Raw genomic sequence first — 24123 nt, forward strand, 5'->3', positions numbered from 1 at the left:
CTCTACTGATCTCTATCACAAGAAGTTTTATAAGATGTGATCTACCACCTTGCTATTCAAAGTATGATCCATGAACATACATCATCAGCATCACTTGGGAGCTTGTTAAAAATACAGAATTCTCAGGCTCACACTAGATCTACTAAATCTGCCCCTATTTACTTTGTTACTATTCCCTGAGCCTCTGTCTCTTAAAATCCAAACTCAAACTTAGGTAAACCTCTTAGGTCATAACTACTATTGGCTCTCCTCAGCTCCCATACTCATTTTAACTAAATACATCTTAGGACATGTTAGTTTGTTCCTCATATTAGTGTAATCCACATGTATATCTCATTATACCTATGAAAATGCCTTCCTAGGGGCACCTGGCTGGCTCAGTCAGTAGAGCACACGACTCTTGATCTTGGGGCTGTAAGTTCGAGACCCACATTGGGTACAGAGATTACTTAAAAATAAAAACACCTAAAGAAGGATGGAAGGATGGAAGGATGGAAGGATGGAAGGATGGAAGGAAGGAAGGAAGGAAGGAAGGAAGGAAGGAAGGAAGGAAGGAGAGAAAATGCCTTCCTAGAGGTCATGGTCCATGTCTGATATATTTTCATAACTCACAACTCATAGCATAGTTCCTCCTTGTGTGTAGATACTCATTAAATATTTGTTAAACACACGCATAAAAAGGAAACTACATCCCCTCTATTGACAAATTTACCCAAAACACGGCTCTGAGGGAAAATACAGTTTAACATTACAAAACAATGTAAGCACTGAAAAATGAACATCTTCCTTATCTTTAAGTACCTAAGAAAGTTTATTAGGAAAGGACTAGTTCTTGTTCTCCTTCAAAACTTAAATTCTATTAAGACACCATCATACTTTTTTCAGAAACTACACTCCTAGTGGCTTTTTGCTTTGTCAAAATGACAGATACATAATGCTAGTGTAGTAGGTCACCCTACCATAAAAATCTCCCAAGCACATTTAGGAAAAAAATAGAATGCTACTATTGTCAGGTTTAAGGAAATACTAAAAATCAAATCTGACTCAGCTATTTGTGCTTTCATTAGAGAAAAGCAGTTTAAGCTAGAAAAAAAAAGCTTAAAAATACATTAATTTCAAGCAAAATATTGTTCAAGTATTACATATTAAACATCTTTATTATGCATAAATGTTTACATATAGAGAGAATATACAGATATTGCATGTGCATGCACACACAGACACTCCCTCTCCTTCAACCTTCCCAGGAACACCCTCCATTGACACAACATAAAAACTAAGACGTGAAATTTCTTAACACTACCTGAATACCTACACTTGGCTTAAAAATAGCAATTTCATATTATATCATCCCCAAAAGTATATAAGAAACTAAAAATAATATTTTTTACATATTCTATGTCTAATTACAATGTTTTGGGTTATTTAAGAGCTGCTTTAAATAAGGATTTTTATTTTCATGGCACTGTATCCCTAGCAATCTAATGATAATAAGCCATACCAAAAAAAAAGAAAATATTTCATTATAGAATATAAAATCACTAACAATTTGGAGTTTTATATAAACACTCCTAAATTCTACCAAAAAATGCTTTAGTTATCAATTCAACAGTTTTTGTTTTTGTCTTTTTAAAATCTGGAACACTTCTCAAATTTGCCTGGCATCCTTGTGCAGGGGCCATGCTAATCTTCTCTGTATTGTTCTAAGTTTAGTTTATGTGCTGCCAAAGCGAGCACCAATTCAACAGTGCTCTTCAAGCACTTCAAGAGAAGAACATATCTAGTCCCATCTTACATTTAATTTCATTTATTTCTATGTTTGTTCTCACTACCACACTGATCTCCTTGTGGGCAAGGACCTTGTATTATAAATCTCCACAGATCTGAGGCAAGGCCTATCTCATAGCAGTTACTCAAAGTTAACTGAATTCAAGTGTTTTGACAGAAAACTCTTTTTTTAAGGTTGGTTCTCATAATAACTCTCATCTATTACCATTAACTCAATGAATATTTCATGAAAGCTTCTATGTGCTAAGTATTATCTTGGGAATATGGCAGTGAAAAAAAATGACAAAAATCTCAGCCCTCACTGAGTTTACAGTCAATGGGAAGATAGAGAATATAAGTAAAATACACTGTATGTCAAATGGTGATAAATCCAATGGAAAAAATAAAAGAGGAAAAGAGGAGCGTGGGAATGAGCAGTGAGACTGCAATTTTAAATGAAGTGCTCAGGAAAAGCCACTCTGCTAAGGTAATATTTAAGTAAAGATGTAAAGGAAATGAGGAAGTAAGCACAGCTATGCGCATATTGAAGAGAGAGTGCTCCACACAGAGAAAACAGCAAATCATAGATCCGGATAGAAGAAGGTGCCTGGCCAGTGTGATCAAAGTAGATGGAGAGACACAGCATACTGGCAGATGAGGTCACACAAGCAATGAAGGGCCAAACCCTCCAGCAAAGGCAAGCAAAAATTTTTTTAATCTTTTCATTTCTATTTATTTCAGAACAAAAAGTCACAGGATGTGGTTTTCACTGTCCACCTTCCCCCACATCCATAAACTGGTGTTTAATTTTTGATCTACAAAAGAATAATTCATTTTTTTCTTTTCAATATTTTACTTAAATTCTGTTTAGTAACAGAGTGTAATATTGGTTTCAGGAGTAGAATTCGATGATTCATTACTTAGCTAACTTTTTTATGGTAAAGGTCCAGATAGTATTTATACTTTGTAATCCATATACAATCTGAGTCACACATTCTTCTCTGTTTTTTTTAACTATTTTAAATACATGAAAACCATTCTTAGCTTGCAGGCTATATAAAGGGTACAGGAGGCCTGTAGTTTGCTAATCCTTGCTTCAGAGCTTTGTAGGTTACTGAAATGCCTTTGCTTTAGGAAGCAATTCCTTGGTATCATAAAGTACTAATAAAAATAACCCAATAAAAATTCAAATTTCTATCAAATGAGAAAGCTACATACTTGTCAATAATTTAAAACTAGCATGCATTCTAAACCCAACCGTGAAATTTTCTAAGAAAGCGTTAGCCTCCACTTAGCTATTTGGCATATATATACTGAATACCAAAAAGGCGTACATAGCTTTTTTTCTTCCTTCAAATTTTTATTTAAGTTCCAATTAGTTAACATATAGTGTAATATTGGTTTCAGGAATAGAACTGAGTGATTCATGACTTACATATAACACAGTGCTTATCACAAGTGCCCTCCTTAATACCCATCATCCATTTAGCCTATCCCCCACCTACCTCCCCTCCATCAACCCTGTTTGTTCTCTGTAGTTAAAAGTCTCTCTTGATTTTCTTCCCTTTCTTTTTTCCCCTTCCTCTGTGTTCATCTGTTTTGTTTCTTAAATACCACGAGTGAAATCATATGGCATTTGTCTTTCTCTGATAGACTTATTTTGCTTAGTATAATACACTCTAGCTCCATCCACGTTGTTGCGAATAAGGGCTGCTTCTCTTTTAAGGAACAGAATACAACCTCACTGCCCTCAGGGAATTTATTGTTGAAAGAGGCAAAACAATTTCAACTAACAAAGAATCTGCATCACACAGCACAGTGGCATGTCCTATGGGAAAAATCAAATGGAGCAAAATAATAGAGATGCTGAATATGATAATAGTTTATTTAGCTACAATGGTCAGGGTAGACATCACTGAGGAACTGCGATGGAGGATGTGAAAAGCAAGCCATGTAAAGGCCTAGGGAAAGAGGGAGAAAGAACATAAGTACAAATACTGTGAGGACAGCAAAAGCTTGGCAGATTTCTTTTAAAAGTCGATATGGTGGTATATTACAAAGGGTAAGTAGTAAGTAGTGAGGTCACAAAAGGAGCAAGAAGTCAGATGATGCAGAGCCTTATAAACCATGGTAAGGAGTTTGGGTTTTATTCTGAATATAGAGGGCAGAGCAAGGTCTTAAGGAGTGACAGCATTTACTGTATGCTTTAAGAGTTCAGTCTAGCTGCCATGGAGAAGAGACTAGTAGAGCAAAATGTAGAAGCAAGGGTACCAGTTAGAAAGCTACTCTGATAGTATGAGTAAGAGATAATACTTCATAGGAGGGCATGGAGAGAAATGGCTGAATTTCAGATATATTCGTGATGTACGATAGGACTTCCTGATAGATTTAATATAGGGAGTGGCAGGAGAGAAAAATCAGGAATTAGTTGATTTATTTCTGAGCAATGAGTGAATGGTGATACCATTTACTGAACTGGGGAATACTGGAGGAAGAAATTTTGAAAAGAATGGAAAAAATGAAGAGATCTGCTCTGGGTAAAGTTAAGTTTGATATCTAATTAAAGACATCATGGAAATAATTAGTATATTACTCTGGAGCTCCTTTGTGTACGTGTAGACATACGTATATACATGATAGACATGTCCCACATACACGATAGATGGGAGCTATAAATACATAAGTAATACTGAAAGCCACAAGGCTTGAAGACATCTTCTCAGAAAGTATATGTAAAAACGACAATAGGGCTGAGAATGGAGCCCTTCAAGCTTTAGGGGAATACGGCAGAGCCAGAAATGACAACAGAGTAGGCATGACAAATGAAGGACAGAGAAAATAAGTAGAATCTGCTATCAGAAATGCCAAAAGAAAATACCTTTCAAGGAAGGGAGTGTGTATAATGACGCTGAAAGGAAAGGCAAGATGGTGACAGTAACTTTTGGACCTGGCACCTGAAAATATACCACCGTAAACCCTGGCAAAAGCAGTTTCAGGGAAGTGATAAAAATAGACTAAAAAATAGATAAAAGAGAAGTCTGACTTGGTAAACTTGAAGAAAGGTGAAGAAATGCAGACAGCAATTATACACAGTCAATTTTTTAAACAAGATTTGTTAAGAAGGAACAGAGAAAAATTGTGTGCCAGCTAGAAAGGACTATCATGTCAAGGAAAGGACTTTCAAAGATGGAGGGTGGAAATGTTAAATCATGCTTATGATAATAAACTAGGAAAAAGTAAAGTTTTAAAAATAAAGCAGAGAGAAGGATAATTGAGAAAGCACCATCCTTGAACTGGGTAAGGATAAGATTATGAGAAAAAGTGGCAGAGTTGAACTTAGAACAGTGAACCACTGTAAAGAAAACACACAAAACACACCTGTACAGATGCATGTAAGCCAGGAGATCTAAGGGTGGGAAGATGCAGTAGGTAGCATCTGATTCCTATTTTCTCAATGTAATATGAAGTGAAATCAGCAGCTATGAGGTGAAGGCGGGGATTTTGTGGATTTGACAAAAGAAGAGCGAGCAGGATATAATCATCTCTGAAAATGTAAAATCAAATTTAACAGGCATTTGTATTAGAACTGCCTGTATAATTGGGAGCACATTTGAAATATGTGGCCATAAATCTGCAGTGAGACCTGTCAGGACAGTTGTGTGACTTTTTTTTCCAAGAAATATGCAGTATCTCAGTGCAGAGGCTGTAGAGTATAGAAGTGGTGATCAGAGCTGCACTGTACTTTGCAGCATACTAAGCCAAGGTGTAGAATTCCAAAAGAAAACAATCAACTCCACATACTTAAAGTCACAGGAAAGAAAAGAGGGAAGCTTTATGCTGGCCAGAACAGGTATACAATCCCCCAAATGTAAGAAAAGACACTGCTTAAGAATGGAACCAAAACAGAGGAGAAAAGAAAAACAGAGAACCCATTCTCACATTTCTTAGTATAATTTGTGGAATTGTTTTACTACAACGGTTGATGACTGTTTCCCAAACTGTATAAAGATAAGAATCCATGACTGTCGGTATATTTAAAATCAATTTATACAGTCTAAAAAAAAGCAGACCAAGGATATGTCACAGTGCTATGACTGAAGTGTGCCAAGAAATCTGAATATGTGCTAGAGAAACAGAGAAACAAAAAAAATTCCTGTCTTAAAAAACTGACTTGACTTTTTGGATCTGTGACAGAATAAATATACTGTCAATTGTTTTTATTCTTTAAAGAAAGCTGCTCTGTGTTGCTCACTCTGGATTTCTCCTTGACTTATTGATAATGACAGAGGAAAGCACAAGCATTTTTATGGAGAGCATCCATTTATTTTATGCATTATCTTAATGTCTATCATCTAAAACAGGACATACAACTTTATACACTTTTGAGCAAAATTTTGGTACTAAGAGATATATACATATCCTCATGTCTCTCTTCTATTTTTTTCTCCCTTTTCAATTTTATTCTTCCCCAATACTCCTACTTTATTTAATTTTCTTCTCCCTTTCATATATTTTCTGTTTATATGCCTCAGGCCTCACAGAATCATCCAGAGATTCAACCATTCTTGGTGGAAGTCAGACCTAGGAGAATGCTGACCCCATGACCTAGGAAAAGTAATATTCTAGCATGAACAGAACAATGAAACAGACAATATAGCTTTTTATTTCCTGCTATCTTGTTTCCCTCTTTCTGTCTGAAAAGTGCTTTGTAGATACTAATGAATGCATTTACTTTCAGTACCCCAAGCCTCTGTCAGTAATGAGCACTGTGAACGCTACAGTTTAATCACACCACAAAACAGTATACTAAGTTATGTGTGCAGAAAGAGTATGCTGTTTGTACTTTTTCACCTGGTGGTTTCACAGGGAGCAGTTTAAAAACTAATTTAACTTGGACATTTCTCTATAACATGCACATGGAGAGGTAATAGCTGGAGGCTACCCTGGGAAACAAAGCATTAATAAAAAGCAGATAATAAATGAAAAGGTAGATAATGGTAACAGTTTCTCTCAGGTGCATATAAATACGAATAATCAGCAAACTCCATAAGTGGTTTTCTTCATAAATTTTGGGTAAAATACAATGAAAATCATTAAATCAACTGGGGAGAAGATTATTAATCACTAAAGCATTCCACTGAAATGAGAGAAAAGAATAAAGTTTAGTTTCTGATTTCATTAATAAAGCATTGGCCTAGGGGTGCCTGGGGGCACTCTTGGTTTCAGCTCAGGTCATGATCTCACAACTCATGAGTTTGAGCCTGCATATGGCTCTGTGCTGACAGTGCAGCACCCTCTTGGGATTTTCTATCTTCCTCTCTCTCTTCCCCTTCCCAACTTTCTCTCTGTCTCAAAAATAAACCTAAAAAATAATAATAAATATAGTACTGGCCTAATGGAAGAAAGGGAGGCAAAAAAAAAAAAAATCAAAACTGTAATCTATGAATCTGAAATTTTACATTGTATTTTCATCACAAAAATATTTAAACTCCACTTCCAAGGGGTCTTTAACCAACAGAGATATGACTACACACAAACATAATTTATAAAAACTCAGCATGCCGTACGTGAATTATAAAAGTTTAGTTTACGTTTGCCTGCTTTTTGTTTTTGTTAGAGACATACTGACCTCATAATAAAATTCAAGCTTCCTTAATTAGCACCAAAGGCCCTCAAGAATCTTTATTTCTATCACTCCCTCCTGCCGCAGGTTTTTTGTTTTGGGGTGTTTTTCTTTTACTTTGGTCTCTTCAGTTGTCCTAATGTCTTTACACTATCTCTGCCTAGCATACAAGTACTCATCCTTCAAAATGATATTAAAATGGCAGCATGCTGGCAAAGCATTCCAGCACCCCCTGAGCAGAAGTGCTTCATCCCCATGACTAAAGGGTCTGTACCTGAACTATAGTATGGTACATTGTGTAAAGGATGTAAAGTGTAAAGGAAAGTGTAAGGAGTGTAAAGGAAAAGATTTTCTAGATTCTCTGTTCACAAATTATAATATTTGAAATATACAAATATTCTAGAGCTACAAATTAAAGAAAGACTAAAATATACAGTGAAATTCAAATTGCCAATATTGATTTAATATACAGGTAAATCACTGATCACAGTGCACTTAAGGTATTTACTACTATGGTCCAAGTGCTTTTGAAACATAAGAAAATTAAACTGTCCCAAAACTTTTCTTTGTCAAACTGGTAAAAACAAGTTTGCTTCCCACAGCACATCATAATATCATCTGAACTTTGCTTGAAATTAAAGGACCATTATTAAGCCTACCACCTCCTTTTTTCATTGGCCCATCGCAATTACAGCAGTTAATACTTGATAACAATGATATCATAACCACAAAGCAAATGCTTATGGATAAATATGCCATTTAGTTATAGGATTTCACCCAGATGATCCAAAATATGTACATAAATTGTGTTTTACATTGTCACTGAAATGAAAATACAAAATAATAACCCATCAGCATGATAAACTCGTAAATCTCAAAACATGTTCAAAGTCCCCAGGGATGTGAGAGCCCCTGATAGGAATACTGTAATGAAGAGGTTAAAAACAAAGCTTTTAAGAGTTGGAGAGCTCTGAATTAAATATCTGATTTACTATTCATCACCTATGTGATCATTAACCTCTTTAAGCTTCATGTTTGGTTTTTGTTGTTTTTTAAACTTTTAACTTGTGATATGGGATCTCTCATAGAGTCGTTATGTGGAATAAATAAGATAGCGTATGGAAAATGCACAGCATAGGATTTGGCACAGCAAGCAGCGAGAAACATTACTTCTCACACACATATGCATGCACACAAACACATATCTACCTTATTTTTTTTTTTTTAGAAAAATTGTCCTTTAATACAAAACAAGATAAAGCATTCCTTCTCTATTGTATTTTATCACATAAATTTAAATACCTAAATTCCCCATCATCAACTTGCACAGAATCACAGAATATGCTTTTTACTCTGCAGGTGGTGGGAAGGGTGTGTGTGAGACTGAATACGTTTCAATGTAAGTCTAGCATTATGTTAGATAAAATACTATAATAACCACCTTTGTAAGTTTCTCACCGTATACCAACCACCTTAATGTTTATCATCACATTATCTCTTTTGTCACACCTTATTCAAAAGACTTTTATAAGGCTTTATTATTTATTTATTTTGAGGGAAGGGAGAAGTGTTTTAGTATAAGTATGTCCCAGTATTTGTATGATATTAATACTAAAAAAGTATCCATTGCTTATCTGAAATACTAATTTAACTGATATCCCATATGTATATTTGCTAAATCTGGCAATCATATACAAATTCAAATTTTAACTAACTGTAAATTTAATCTTTCTTCCCTTCTCTACTGAATTTATCATGTTTAGCTACAGAATGCCAGATAATTGTCTATAATTGCCATCATGAAAAGCTACATTTGCCACTTCTCAATGCATGATAGCACAAAACTCAATACTTTTCAGTAGAACAGTTAGGTAGATCAGTACAAGTATGTGTTCACACATTTTTTTTTCCTACCAATGAATCATTCAAAGTAAGAACACTGTATTTCAGGAGAAGGTAGTTATGCAGGCTGTGGCTACACTGTGCTTGCGTGACCCATTACAAAAACACTAGGCAATATTATTGCTTGAAAGGAAAGAAAATAAGGAAATACACTCTTCAACAATAAGGCTGTTTAAGAAAGCCAACAAGGGGCGCCTGGATGGCTCAGTCAGTTAAGCCTCTGACTTCGGTTCAGGCCATGATCTCACAGTTCACAAGTTTGAGCCCCACATCAAATAGCTCTGAGCCTGGAGCCTGCTTTAGATTCTGTGTCTCCCTCTCTCTCTGCCCCTTCTCTGCTCACACTCTCTCTCTCAAAAATAAATTTAAAAAAAAAATTTTTTAATTTTAAAAAAAAGAACGCCAACCAAATGACAAGTAAAAAAGGCAATTAACAACAGATCATTCTCCTAGATTATACTCGTGTCTATAAATCAAACTCCTTGTAAATAGATCCCACAAGGTCAGAAATGCTCTTAGGCCTATAAAGTTCTGAAGACTTTAGCTAAAAAAAGAAAAAAGAAAAAAAAAATGAAGGCTTCAAACTATAGTTCTCTTTTTGTGAATGACATGAGGTTTTAGTGCCTACTGTCAGACAACAATGAAAAAAATTCTAAGATGTGCAATCAGAAAACTGGCTAGTTGACTTAAGACTTTGGAAATCAATGTAGAACTCTTTCATCAAATTAGATGAAAGAGACTATATAAAAACAGGAATGCATCTGAGCAAGGCATAAAGTATTTAGCTTTTATTACAGAACAATAGAGGCACTCTGGTCTAAATGCTGTTGATACAAAATATCCCACAGATTCCAAACATCTGTTTTAAAGATAAATCTGCAACAGGCACTGTCAAATAAAATAGGGGTAATAATAATATTGAGCACAATTTGTGTAAACCAGGAAGTAAGTAAATGAGAAGATATTTATAAGCCTCACCTACTGAATGTCTTGCCTTTAGCCAAAGGTGCTAAATCAAAAGTAACAATGAATTATGAATGAAATCATATATTTTCATCTATTCATGGAATCATTTCTTTGTATTCTTTCTCTGGGGATATGTCATTGAATAGTAACTAAAGACATGTATATATGTTTAAGAACAGAGAATGTGAATCTTCACTCATTATCACACTAAATGAAATCTCTCTGTACTAAATGGAAGCAGGGACAGAGGAAAGGCAGTAAAGGACAAGAAAGAGAAAACAAATAAATCTATACAAACCAAGAAAGCTTAGAGGAGGACACTAAAAAGCAAACACTACAGTTAAGTGTCACTATTAACACAAAACAGGTGGTTAAAACAAACACTTAAGGGTTAAGTATCCTGCCCATGGTCCCATAATGAAGTTATCCAAATATCCAATCCAATCTCAAGCCATCAATATTCTCTTAATGATCTGTTCAACTGGACTTGGCAAAACCATAATTAAAATGGTGAAATGCTTCTGTACAGAAAAAAGTACTGCACTAAATTCCAACCTGGAACAAAGAAAACCTTTTTTACATACTACAACCAAAATGATCTTTGCCACTGGAAAAACAAAACCTGTTTTATTTTGTATATCTTGGAAAATAAAATTATTGAGAAATAAGTATAGCTTAATGGCATTTACTGCTAGAATAACAACTACTAAAATGAACCAGCTAACAACATTATAATTAACATAACCTGTAACTCACAGAATTATGTATACAATAATGACTTTCACACACAAATTCTTCTGGGGCTTTTTGTAGGGCTTTGTTTAGAGATATTTAGGTCAAAACCTGTCACACAAAAGACAAAAGCGATAAAACTTTCCTGTAAAAATATGTCCACCTGATGCTTAAGTTAGAGATGAAAGTTCTCCAAACACAAGGCAAAATCCTTCATGGTATTTCATTACTAAAGCTGAATTGTGTTCAGACTGTACCACCCTCAAAATTACTTAAGTGGTACCCATACTGCTTTACTATAATGTGTGAAGAAAATGTTTACAGTAGAAAATGGGAAAATCACTTTTTAAATGCAGTATTTGTGCTTGCTATTTTTATTGCAAACAATGTAAGATTTGTTCTGTAATAAATATGGTTTGAAATAAAAGTTCCATAAAAACCTGAACAAAACAAAATAAATAAAACTGAGTCTTTGGTAGTAAGTAATAAGGCAGGTAACCACTAATGTAAATGAAAATGAAATTTTTAAAAAGAATATGAGAAATCCCAAGAGTTAAGAAACATGTAAAAGAAGAAAAGCAAAACAGACTGAAAAATGTCAATGAGGTGGTACCTGAGCTAGCAGAAAACAGTATCACATAAACTACAAAAGAAGGGTTCCTAGAAAGAAAAGAGGTAATCGATAATATCTAACACCCCAGAAAGGTCAATAGACCCAAGACAAACAAAGTTACTAAACTTGGCAACCAGTATATCACTGAAGCCATTTTACCACAGCAGTGAGAGAAGAATCCAAATTACATTTGAAAAATAAATGGAAGTGTGGAAGTGGAGGCAGCAAGCATAAATGATTCTTTCAAAAACTGTGCAAGTCAACAGAATAAAAAGGTAAAATGTAAAATTAAGATGGTGTACTGAACTAAGGCCAAGGAAAAGATACTGACAAGGATTATTTACATTTCTTTTTAAGGATGAGGGGAAACTAGTACCTGTTTTATGTTTGGGAGAATCTGTGGAGAGGAACAGAATGGAAATAAAGAGAAGGAGAACTTAACCTATGGGGCAAGGGTTTAAAAACTGATAAGAAGGAAGTAAAAGAGAAAAGGAAAATTTAGCCTTTGAAAAGAGCTGGGCCATTAGTTCCACAGAAACAAAAAGAAGGTCAATTATCAGTGAAAATATAAACTCAAAACTGTGGATACCGTAAAGGTCTATTTACTTGGCAAAGGAGAGGTGGTCCCCTGTTAATAGAGAAGGAAGAGGATAGTGTAAATCTGACTGACAAAGATCAATATTGGGGTGGTTCAGTTGGTTAAGCGTCCAACTTCGGCTCAGGTCATGATCTCACGGTTGGTAGGTTCAAGCCCTGTGTGGGGGTCTGTGCTGACAGCGCAGAACCTGGAGTCTGCTTTGGATTCTGTGTCTCCCTCTCTCTCTGCCCCTCCCCCACTCCACTCTGTGTGTGTGTGTGTGTGTGTGTGTGTGTGTGTGTGTGTGTGCGTGTGCGTGTGTGTGTATGTGTGTGTCTCAAAAATAAATAAGCATTAAACATTTTTTAAATTATATCAGTATAAATAATTATGAAAGAAGGGTTTGTTTTTTTAATGTATTTACAACCCATACAAATTACTTTATTCTTAAATGAGTCAAAGGTAAGGAGGGAACTTTTTCAGAAATATCATTTAGGTCATCAATTTAAACACTGAGAAGAAATACCAGGGAATAGAAATGGGAAAGAGAATCTTTTTCCTAAAAAGCTTCAACACATATTTTATCTATAACAGAAATTTAGCGCCTGAAAAGATAAGTGGAGTCTTAACAAAAATATCATTGCAGAAGAAGTATGATGTTTTCTCATTTTCTACACATATATAACTTTGCATAGGGATTCTACTTTGCACTTTCTATTAACAGTGGTATGAGTCAATAAGGAACAGTATAGTGTTTTAAAGAACCTGAAATATATCACATCATGCTATCATATCCTGGATCAAACAGGACTCCACAAAAAATGCAAAAAGGAGTAATCATAATAGCTCTATATATTGATTGTTTACCCTGTATCTTCTAAGCGCTGTTCATATGAACTCATTCAATGTTTACAACAACCCTTTAGATAATTATCCCAAATTTACAGATGAAAAAAACTACAGATGAGAAACCTAAAAAAATTCAAGTTATCTAGGGCTCTATAGCTCACACTCTTAATTCCTATGGTAGAGAGCACAGAATACATAAAGCCCTGAGGCCAAAATGAGATCTGGCTTCAAATATAAATTCCATTATTTATTCACTGGTTGAGCCTACAGAAATCATGTTCCCTAATCTTAGTTCCTCATCAGAATGATAATCTGTGCTGTTAACTTCTCTTCATAATAAAGATGGACAAATTACTTAATGGGCTTGGTCGGCCCTTGTGTTATTCACCTGAAGAGTGGAAATAATCAATCTCTCTACATACTTGTTGGGAAGATCAATGGAAATAAAATATGTAAAGGTCTACCACAGTGCCTCTGGCACATATAAACAGAACTAGGGGTGGCTGTTTATATTCTCATTTATTCTACCATTCAGCAGAATCACAAAACAAAACCAAATTTAAAGGGTGTATAAGTTTGTGTATATAAAATAATTTCAAGTTTCTTCTAAAAACCCACAGACTACAGCACTTTCTTTCCAATATTCATGCTACATTTTATGTCTCTGATGAAATTTTAATTACATTAAAACCATTTTTCTTCTCATTCCCCTGGTGGCTCCTTTCATCTTCATTTTGCTCTCAGTCAAAACATGCTCAGTCCGATTCTTGATTTCTGACTATCTTTTGAAGCACAGAACTTTGAATCTACTCTTCATCTATATCTTATGCACTCATAACTAGATTTCTAGACATGTCTTTCCTGCAGTAGTAAGTGCTGTCATTTCAGTTCTTTATTAGAGTTCAAGATAAAGATAAGAGCATGGTATACTAACATTGTTTTAGTACAAGCATACTGACCTTGAAGTGAGACTGAAGAAAACAGCAAATCCAGGAAGAAAATGTGAAAGAGAAAGTTAGAAAGAATTATTAATAAGGACAATATTCAGGAAATAATGTTATTCATAGACACAGACAAAACATAAAGCACAGGATTAGAGGAGGGAAAGGTATAACACACATCCTGCACAGGCATTAAAAATTAGTAATTTCAAATTTGTAATGCTCAACAAGTGTGTTTTCATATTAGATTACACCATTGTACCTTAATGTAAGTTTCAAAGAAAAAATTTAGTCTAAAATTTACCATTTCTTGGAGCAGGGGAAAAAAACACGAAGAAAAAGAAGAGAAGGTCAGCAGCTCCCCTTTTCATTTAAGTAGCAAAGTGTGATCTCACAACTTAAATCATCTTAATTTTATACATATCCACCTTATAACTGACTACTCCTTTACCCACCCCACTCCATTTCTTGGATCCAGGTCATCCATAACAAAAGCAGAAAAAAATCAATAATTTCATTCTGTAGAATACAGAATTCTAGTTTATTTCACTAGTGGAAGTGAATTGGTCCCAAATGTGAAAACAGTAACAATTTTTTCCTAATTAGAACTTAATTATTTTCTCATTCTGAATCTACCTAAACCCACCTCAAATGGTGCAATCTAAAAGCAATAATGAACAAGAATACACAGCTTTATAAATATCAATCTGTTTCTAATGCTGCTCAGCAGTTAGAGATGCGAAGTTGCCATGCTTAATATTGCTATACAGCATGTAGCCCTGGTGGTTCATTATTGCTTTTTTATAATAACAGGCAGTTTTCCCTTTTTAAAAATTAATCAATTTCACTGAAGTTAGTCTTATCCTCCAAACACTCAGACATCGAATGGCCAGTGCCATCCAGATTGTCTTCAGGATCTAAATTTTACTTATTAAGAATCTAAAACAAAAGGTTTATTTCTTGAATGCAAGCACCATTTCAATTTGTACTTTGTTTTCTAATGTTTCAATACTTAAAACCAGGGATTTTAAAAGTCACTATGAAAATGGTGAAAGGTAAGCATGACAAGATTTATTATTCCCATTATGTGAGATAAAGAGAAATGAAAAACAGAGAAAAAAAATGACTTCCTCACAATCACACAGTGGGTAAGTGGCAGATCCAGGATAAAAATGTAGTCTGCTGACATCTCCCTGGGCATATTGACATGTTCTGTGAGACTTACAGATTCCTAAAGGAAATGTATAAAACAAATCCATGGATCTTTGGCATATATAAAACAGTAGAGAATGCAGATAATGTTCAAAGGCAAAAAAAAAAAAAAAAAAAAAAAATAGACCATTCTCTAAATGATTGTTTCCAATTACCTTTTCTATTTTGTTGGTTATGACACAATAAATTAGAATAATTTTACATTAACAATGACATTAAGTGAAATTTCCTATAGTTGCAAGGCTTTAAATAAGACTCAGGTAAATCCATGGGGGAAAAAATTAAGCTTAGTCTTTTCAACAATAAGCAACTTCTTACCCATTTTATTGTTCATGAGTCATACATAGTTCCTTTTGGCATCAAACTATATAGCTCTAGGAAAATTAATTTTGAAGGAAAAATGTGCATATAGAATAATTGTATATAATTCTAATATTTGTACTTTTAAGTAAAAACTTAAGGTAACTACTAAACAAAAATTCCTATCAAGATTGTAGTAACCAATGATGAGGTGCTGTGCCCACAAGAAACTTTGGGAAGATGACATAATAGAACTATGTAATGCTGTGTAATTTATTCTTCTTTTAGATGAAATCAGTGAAATTCATCAAGGATAAAGAAGAAAGAAACAAGCAGCTTCCTCAGAAAGCAAGCTGAAGCAAGCAGGATCAGATAAAGAACCAGTCATCTACAGTTACAATATTCTTAGTATCTTTCTTTCCCGTTTTCCTTTTTTTTTTTTTTTTAAACAGTCCATTCTCACAGTTACAATATTCTTAGTATCTTTCTTTCCCGTTTTCCTTTTTTTTTTTTTTAAACAGTCCATTCTCCCTCAAGCAAGAACACACAACCCCCAAAGCAGCAGTAGTCATTTCTCTTCTGTTCAAACTACAGGAAGACCATATGCTCTGACACTGAACTTCATGGGTCAAAGGTACATAACCATGAATTTAAAAGTAAGGAAATTCTTCCCTAAGGAACCATTTTCCTCATGAATCATATGCTAGTTTATGCCAAAGCTATATATAGCTTAATATTAATTTCTATACATAAGATCTCTGAAGACATTAAACTGAGTATCAATTTAGCATTTCTTTACCAAAAAAAGTTTACAAATATGAAGACTAAATATGTGGGTAATCGTTGTTAGAGTATATTGTGTAGATGCCTAAATATACTATGATACCAATAGAAAACAATCAGAAACACAAAGTACATTTTTCCAAAGACGAGGTCCAAAACATTTTTAGGTTGACCTACATAAATAAAAAGGAAGTAGGTAAAACAGTCAAATATATAATTATGATAGTAAATGTATTCATTTGGCTGTACACACATTTAAAATGGGATACAAAGGAAAGTAAATTTGGAAATACTTTCTTTCACTCCCACGTTCTCTGAAACAATTTTATTTCCTCTTTGCATGCATCTTCAGTATCAATTCAACAAAGACAGAAGATGTGCCATTACTTTATGTATCACTCAGAAAGAAAAAATTATACCAATTAAATTATGCCATGCCATTATTTATACATGTATCTCAGATTCAGAGAGGTTAAAATGTAAAAAATGAAAGTTATAGTTGGTATTTCATTATGAAAAAAGAGGAAGGAGATTATCTATATTTCTATGTAACATACAGACCAAAAAATAATCCCCTGGATTATACTAAATTATATAAAAATATTTTATAGATATGAATTTACTTATATTCTTACAGAAGGAAAAGTATATGCACAATTGTAAACACATTACAAACATACAGAAAAAAATGAATAAAATAATATTTGCAATATAACTAACAAGTGATAAGGGACAAAAACATCCACCTGTTTGATGAATGGTCTGAATATACAGGTGATAGATTAAAAAGGGAAGAAATGTGGGATGATCAGATAGTGAAATGAGAAAGGAGCTCTGTCTTTAAGTATTAACATATATATTGATTAGACCCTCAATAATGTATAGTCACAGGAAAACATGATAGACACTGTAAGAATGGCACACATAAAGGAAAGAGAAACTACTACCTCAGAGAGGTCAGTATAGCTGGCTTTCTTTTCCAAAAAGATAACAGTTAAAAGGGGTCAGATTCCCACAAAAGAATATGAAAAGAGAACATTTTAGTCAAAGAGAAAAGAATAAAAGCAGTAAACAAAAATGGACTCATCTAATTTTGAGGTCCATTTTTTCTGAAAAACGAAATAATTCTACTAAGACTACCAAACCAAAAATTGAAAATAATCATCCTGTAAACTAGTTCACATTTGTCAACGTATTTTAGAATATTTATAAAAAATAAAAACAACTCCATTTTCATAACATAAAATTTCAGACACTAGTAATCTTTAAAATCAAATCAAAAACTCAAAAGGCCAAATCCTTGAGCCATGAGATTTAAGCCTAGCAACTACCTTCCCTAATTTCTCCAAATACTAACAGAAAAGTTCTTTCTCTTACACATACACAATGCAAATAACACCCCAGATTATATCTCACTCTTGGAAGGATAGGAAAACAACCCCATTCTTTCTGTTCAAGCTCAGCTCAGTACATTGACCTTAATCTACCGAAGTGCAGATTTACCTCGGTTACCAAAATGAGACTGAGTTACTACTTTAGCAGCTCAGACAGCTAATTCAGGGGCTGATTACCTTGAGCCTAAATTCTGAGCAAAGTGAGAACACAAAATCAGGGATAGGGGGACAAAATCAGTTAAAGTAACTCCAAATGTTTGACTAGATCATATTCCACTTTTTAAATAAAGCCAATTGTTAATGAATCAGAATTTGATTCCCTTGGAAATAACATTATATATGTAGTTTAGGTTTTCTTGCTAGCCCATAAAATTTAAGCTTAGTCATGATGCAAAAGCCTAAAACTAGTAGTTCTAGATGAGGTCTAAAAAAAGATGGTTACCAAAGAAAATACAATTAACCATCAAAAAGTAAAGAAAACTAGAAGCCTCTGGGTGGCTCACTCGGCTAAGCATCTTGATTTCAGCTCAGGTCATGATCTCACGCTTGTGGGATTGCACCTGTGTCAGGATCCACAATGGGCATGGAAGCTGCTTAAGATTTTCTCTCTCCTCCTCCCTTTGCCCCTCCCCCAAGTGCTCTCACGCTCTCTCATTCGCTCTCTCTCAAAAAAAAAAAAAAAAAAGTAAAAAAATGAAGTTTCCTCCATTATAATTACTTATATAACTGGACTAATAATGTGTGTGTGTGTGTATACATGAATGAATGAAAGAATGAATGAATGAATAACAAAACTTGTCTCTGATTCTCTTGCTTTCTTAGAACAGTAGCAGTAGTAGTATCCTGGCTTTCTCTGTTTCATGTCTCTACCTACACAGAGTTCTAGGGTCTGAAATTAAAAGTCCAGGATCCAAAATTATCTACTGGTCTTCACACCAAACAACCTCTCAGCCATTATCATTCAATATTGATCTTAAAAATTAAAAGACCACACTTAAGAGTACAAAGTTCAACAAGAAGTCCCTTGTCTATGATAATCCTATATCCAAGGGTACATATTAACTGAGTAGGTTGGGGAGCATGTGCATGGCTCAATCAATTGAGGGTGCAACTTTGGCTCAGGTCATAATCTCGTGGTCCATGAGTTTGAGCTGACAGTTCAAAGCCTGGAGACTGCTTCACATTCTGTGTCTCCCTCTCTCTCTGCCCCTCCCACACTCATGCTCTGTCTCTCTCTCTCTCTCTGTAAAAAAAATTTTTTTTTAATTTAACTGAGTATGTTGAGTATTACTTCACAGGACAGTTCAACCAAACCTCAAACTGAAACCTTATCACTGAAATTTCCAGCTACTACATAAGCCATGGAAAGATACCTGTGCTAGCATCATCACAAAGGAAAAGACAACAGCTGCTCTTTGTTGGGAGTCTTAGTCTTCTGGGGCCAGAAGTATCTCTTTAATGAGTCTAGACTGACAGAAGGGCTAACAGTCAGACATGTGACTGACACCTGTTGGCACCTGGCAAAAAGCAACCCACATGCCAGTTCCAAAGTACCTGTCCTCTAAAGACAGCATCCCAGCACATGGGAAAAGCCTTTGGCCTCAGCAAGATCATCAAGTGAATAGCCTCTGAATCATCTAGTTGTCTCTGTCTTCCCCTTCTAGAAGGTAAGCTCATTAATAAAAACTTGAACACAGAGAGGAGGGGGGAGGAGGAAGGAGAAAGAGAAGAGAAGAAGGAAGGGAGGGAGGGACAAGGTACCTTTCCAAAAACAAAACAGTCATGAGACAGAAGGGGCAGCAAAAATTAACAAATGCAACTATTAAACAAATTACATTAAAATTTTTGGGACATCTTTCTTAGAAAAATAAGATCTACCTGACACATACCAAAAGAAGACCTATAAGGCTTGCAGAGTTCCTACAGGAATTCTCCACCCACAATATATGCCAGTTTGCTTCTTAATGTTTTTACTAAAGTAAAGAAAAAGAACTGATCATTGAATACAAATGAGGTAAGAGTAATGCCCACATTTCAAAGGAAATAAGGCCATTTCTGTCACAATAAAAATTTGTTTTGGGGGCACCTGGGTGGCTCAGTTGATTAAGCATACAACTTTGGCTCAGGTCATGATCTCACAGTTCATGAGTTCAAGCCCCGCAGCAGACTCTGTGCTGTCAGAATCCTCTGTCTCTCTCTCTATCTGTCTCTCTTTCTCTCTTCCCCTTCCCTGCCAGCATGCACACACATGCATACACTCCCTCTCTCTCTGCCCCTTCCCTGCTAGCATGCACACACACGCTCTCTCTCTCTCTCTCTCTCTCTCTCAAAAATTAATACATGTTAAAGCTGGGAGGAGCCAAGATGGAGGAACAGCATGGAAGTTGTTTTTGCATCTTGCGTCCATGAAATACAGCCAGATCAACACTAAACCATCCTGCACACCTAGAAAACTGATTTGAGGATTAACACAACAATCTACACAACCTGAACCACAGAACTCAGCAGGTACGCAGCACAGAGAGGTGAACTAGAGGAGAGACGAAGCCACGGAGGGCAGGGAGCTGTTTTTGCTTGCGGAGAAAGGACAGAGACAGGGGGAGAGTACCGGAAAAGCACCCCCTCCAAAAGCAGCCGGAGAGAAAGTGGAAAGTGGAAACAGCCACAGGGACTGAACTAAAAAGGGAGAAAGGAGAAAGGAGAGGGTTTAAATTCCACTAAGACTCTATAAACGGGGGTTGGGGGTGGGGGGGAGCGCAGAGTCTGAAACTCCACAGCTTGATACCTGGCAGTGCTCTGGTGGGAAGGGCAAATCCCCAAGAGAGTGAGGTCTGGGGCTCCTTGGGCCACATGGGGAGAGGCAGTTCCCCTGCTGGAAGGACATTTGGTAGAGGCAGTGTGGCCCACCCACAGGCAAAGGTGCCAGCAGACCCCAGAGAACAACCACATTCACTGGTGCTGGAACAAGGTCATTAAGGGTGAAGCCTGGTGCCAGATGTGTGTTGAGATTTTCCATAATCCCTGAAACGCTGCTGCTACACAATCACGTGAACATGTTCTGGGGCGGGCTGGAACCCAACCACAGTCTCTGGGCATCAGCACCAGCACAGTCCTGTGAATATTCCTGGGTGTGACCGGCACCCAGCCATTGCTTGGTGAGACCCTCCCCCAGAAGGTCTGAGGGGGACAAAGCCACAGTCCCTCAGAAGTGAGGGGTTAGGAAACACAGCTGAATGTGAGATAAAACTCAGGAGGGAGGTGCCACCTGGCAACCTGACAGCTTGATCACCAACAGTGTAAAAGCAGGGTGTGGACAGAAGCCAAAGACAAAGGACGAGTGCATGATTGCTGACCCGGGAAAACAGAGTTCCAATACTAGAGACTGGGTAGCTGGGTGACATTTTTCACCCCTCCCATGAATGCACATACACACCAACAAGCACCACAACAATCCACCCCACTAAGCTAAGCAGTGCCATCTAGTGGAGAATGGAGCCATTACACTAAGCCTGGCCGAACGGGCCAACCTGGCACTTCAGGAACATCACAAGTCTCTCCGCCTGCTTAGTTTATGGACTATAAATTGCTTTACAGTTTGTCTTCTAGGGGAAAACAAAGTAAATTCAATTGTATTTCAGTCTGTTCGCTCGTCCATCTATTCAATTTTCTTTTTTTGTCCCTCTTTTTCAATTATTTTTTCTTGAATATAGAAAGAGAAAAAGTTTATTTTTATTTTCAATTTTTATTAAAAATATTTTTCGTTAATTTTTTCTACTGCGTTTTATACTTTTTGTAAATTTTTCAAATTCCATTTTACTTCCATCATTTCATTTTATTCTATTTCATTGTATTCATTTTTTCAAATTTTCAAAGGTTTTCCTTTTTTCCTTTTTTTTTTTCCTTTTTTTTACCTTTTTTCTCTAATCTATCAAGCTCCTTTTCAACAACGAGACCAAAACACACCTAGGATCTAGCATCATTTATTTGATTTGTGTGTGTGTGTGTGTGTGTGTGTGTGTGTGTGTGTGTTGTTTTTAATTTTTTAATTTTAATTTTTTTTACCTTATTAATTCCTTTTCTCCCGTCAAAATGATGAAATGAAGGAATTCACCCCAAAAGAAAGAGCAGGAAGAAAGGACAGCCAGGGACTTAAGGATACAAGGAAGATGGATACAAGGAAGATGACTGAACCAGAATTTAGAATCACAATAATAAAAATACTAGATGGGGTCGAAAATAGATTAGAATCCCTCTCTGTGGAGATAAAAGAAGTAAAAGCTAGTCAGGATGAAATAAAAAAATGCTATAACTGAGCTGCAATCTTGAATGGATGCCACAGCAGCAAGGATGGATGAGGCAGAACAGCAAATCAGTGATATAAAGGACAAAATTATGGAGAATAATGAAGCAGAAAAAAAGAGGGAGACTGAGGCAAAAGAGCACAATTTAAGAATTACAGAAATCAGTGACTCTTTAAAAAGGAAGAACATCAGAATCATAGGGGTCCCAGAAGATGAAGAGAGAGAAAAAGTGATAGAAGGGTTATATGAGCAAATCACAGCAGAAAACGTTCCTAACCTGGGGAAAGAAAGACACAGACATCAAAATCCAGGAAGCACAGAGGACTCTCACTAGATTAAAAAAAACCTGACCATCAACAAGGCATATCGTAGTCAAATTCACAAAATACTCAGGCAAGGAAAGAATCATGAAAGCAGCAAGGGAAAAACAGTCCTTAACATACAAGGTAAGACAGGTAAGGTTTGCAGCAGACCTATCCACAGAATCTTCACAGGCCAGAAAGGAGTGGCAAGATATATTCAATGTGCTGAATCAGAAAAATATGCAGCCAAGAATTCTTTATCCAGCAAAGCTGTCATTCAAAATAGGAGAGATTAAAAGTTTCCCAACAAAAATTAAAGAAGTTTGTGACCACTAAACCAGCCCTGCAAGAAATTTTAAGGACTCCTCTCTGAGGGGAGAAAAGGCAAAAAAAAAAAAAAAAAAAAAAAAAATCAAAGCAACAGCAAAGACTAGAAAGGACCAGAGAACACCGCCAAAAACTCCAACTCTACAAGAAACATAATGGCAATAAATTCATATGTTTCAGTACTTGCTCTAAACATCAATGGACTAAATGCTCCAATCAAAAGACATAGGATAACAAAATGGATAAGAAAACAAGATCCATCTATATGCTGTTTACAAGCAACCCACTTGAGACCTAAAGACACCTTCAGATTGAAAGTAAGAGGATGGAGAATCATCTGTCATGTTAATGGTCAACAAAAGAAAGGTGGAGTAGCCATACTTACATCAGACAAGCTAGACTTTAAAATAAAGACGGTAACAAGAGATGAAGAAGGGCATTATATCATAATTAAGGGATCTATCCATCAAGAAGACCTAACAATTGTAAACATTTGTGCTGCAAATGTGGAGGCACCCAAATATATAAACCAATTAATCACAAATATAAAGAAACTCATTGATAATACCATAATAGTAGGGAACTTCAACACCTTACAGCAATGAACAGATCATCTAAACAGAAAATCTACAGGGAAACAATGGCTTTGAATGACACACCGGAACAGATGGACTTAACAGATATATTCAGAACATTTCATCCTAAAGCAGCATTCTTCTCCAGTGAACATGAAACATTCTCCAGAATAGATCACATACTGGGACACAAATCAGCATTCAACAAGTACAAAAAGATCAAGACAATACCATGCATATTTTCAGACCACAATGCTGTGAAATTTGAAATCAACCACAAGAAAAAATTTGGAAAGATAATAAATACTTGGAGGCTAAAGAACATCCTACTAAAGAATGAATGGGCTGACCAAGAAATTAAAGAGAAAATTAAAAAGTACATGGAAGTCAATGAAAATGGTAACACCACAGCCCAAAACCTCTGGGACACAGCAAAGGCAGTCATAAGAAGGAAGTATATAGCAATCCAGGCCTTCCTAAAGAAGGAAGAAAGGTCTTGGATACACAACCTAACCTTACACCTTAAAGAGCTAGGAAAAGAATAGCAAATAAAACCCAAAAGCAGCACAATCTGGGAAATAATAAAGATTACAGCAGAAATCAATGCTATGAAAACTAAAAAAAAAAAAAAAAATAATAGAAAAGATCAATGAAATCATAAGCTGGTTCTTTGAAAGAATTAACAAAAATTGATAAACCACTAGCCACTTTGATCCAAAAAAAAAAAGAAAAAAAAAAAGGAAAGGACCCAAATAAATAAAATCAAGAATGAAAGAGGAGAGATCACAAGCAACAGAAATACAAACAATAATAAGAGAATATTATGAGCAATTATATGCCAATAAAATGGGCAATCTGGAAGAAATGGACAAATTCTTAGAAACAAAAACTACCAAAATTGAAACAGGAAGAAATAGAAAATTTGAACAGACCCGTAACCAGGAAAGAAATCGAATTAG

At 35.6% G+C, this 24123-nt stretch overlaps 1 protein-coding gene and 1 non-coding gene across 10 annotated transcripts in view; both read right to left on the reverse strand.

Annotated features, from left to right (window-relative positions):
* The window catches only part of ERC1 (ELKS/RAB6-interacting/CAST family member 1), a 509468-nt gene that overhangs the window by 289254 nt on the left and 196091 nt on the right, over positions 1-24123 (reverse strand). The window lies entirely within an intron of this gene.
* On the reverse strand, positions 1631-1737 carry LOC122225668. Its single transcript, XR_006205284.1, has one exon. It is a non-coding gene; the product is annotated as a U6 spliceosomal RNA (small nuclear RNA).

Source organism: Panthera leo, chromosome B4, assembly GCF_018350215.1.
Source record: "Panthera leo isolate Ple1 chromosome B4, P.leo_Ple1_pat1.1, whole genome shotgun sequence".
In the NCBI taxonomy this organism is placed as follows: domain Eukaryota; kingdom Metazoa; phylum Chordata; class Mammalia; order Carnivora; family Felidae; genus Panthera; species Panthera leo.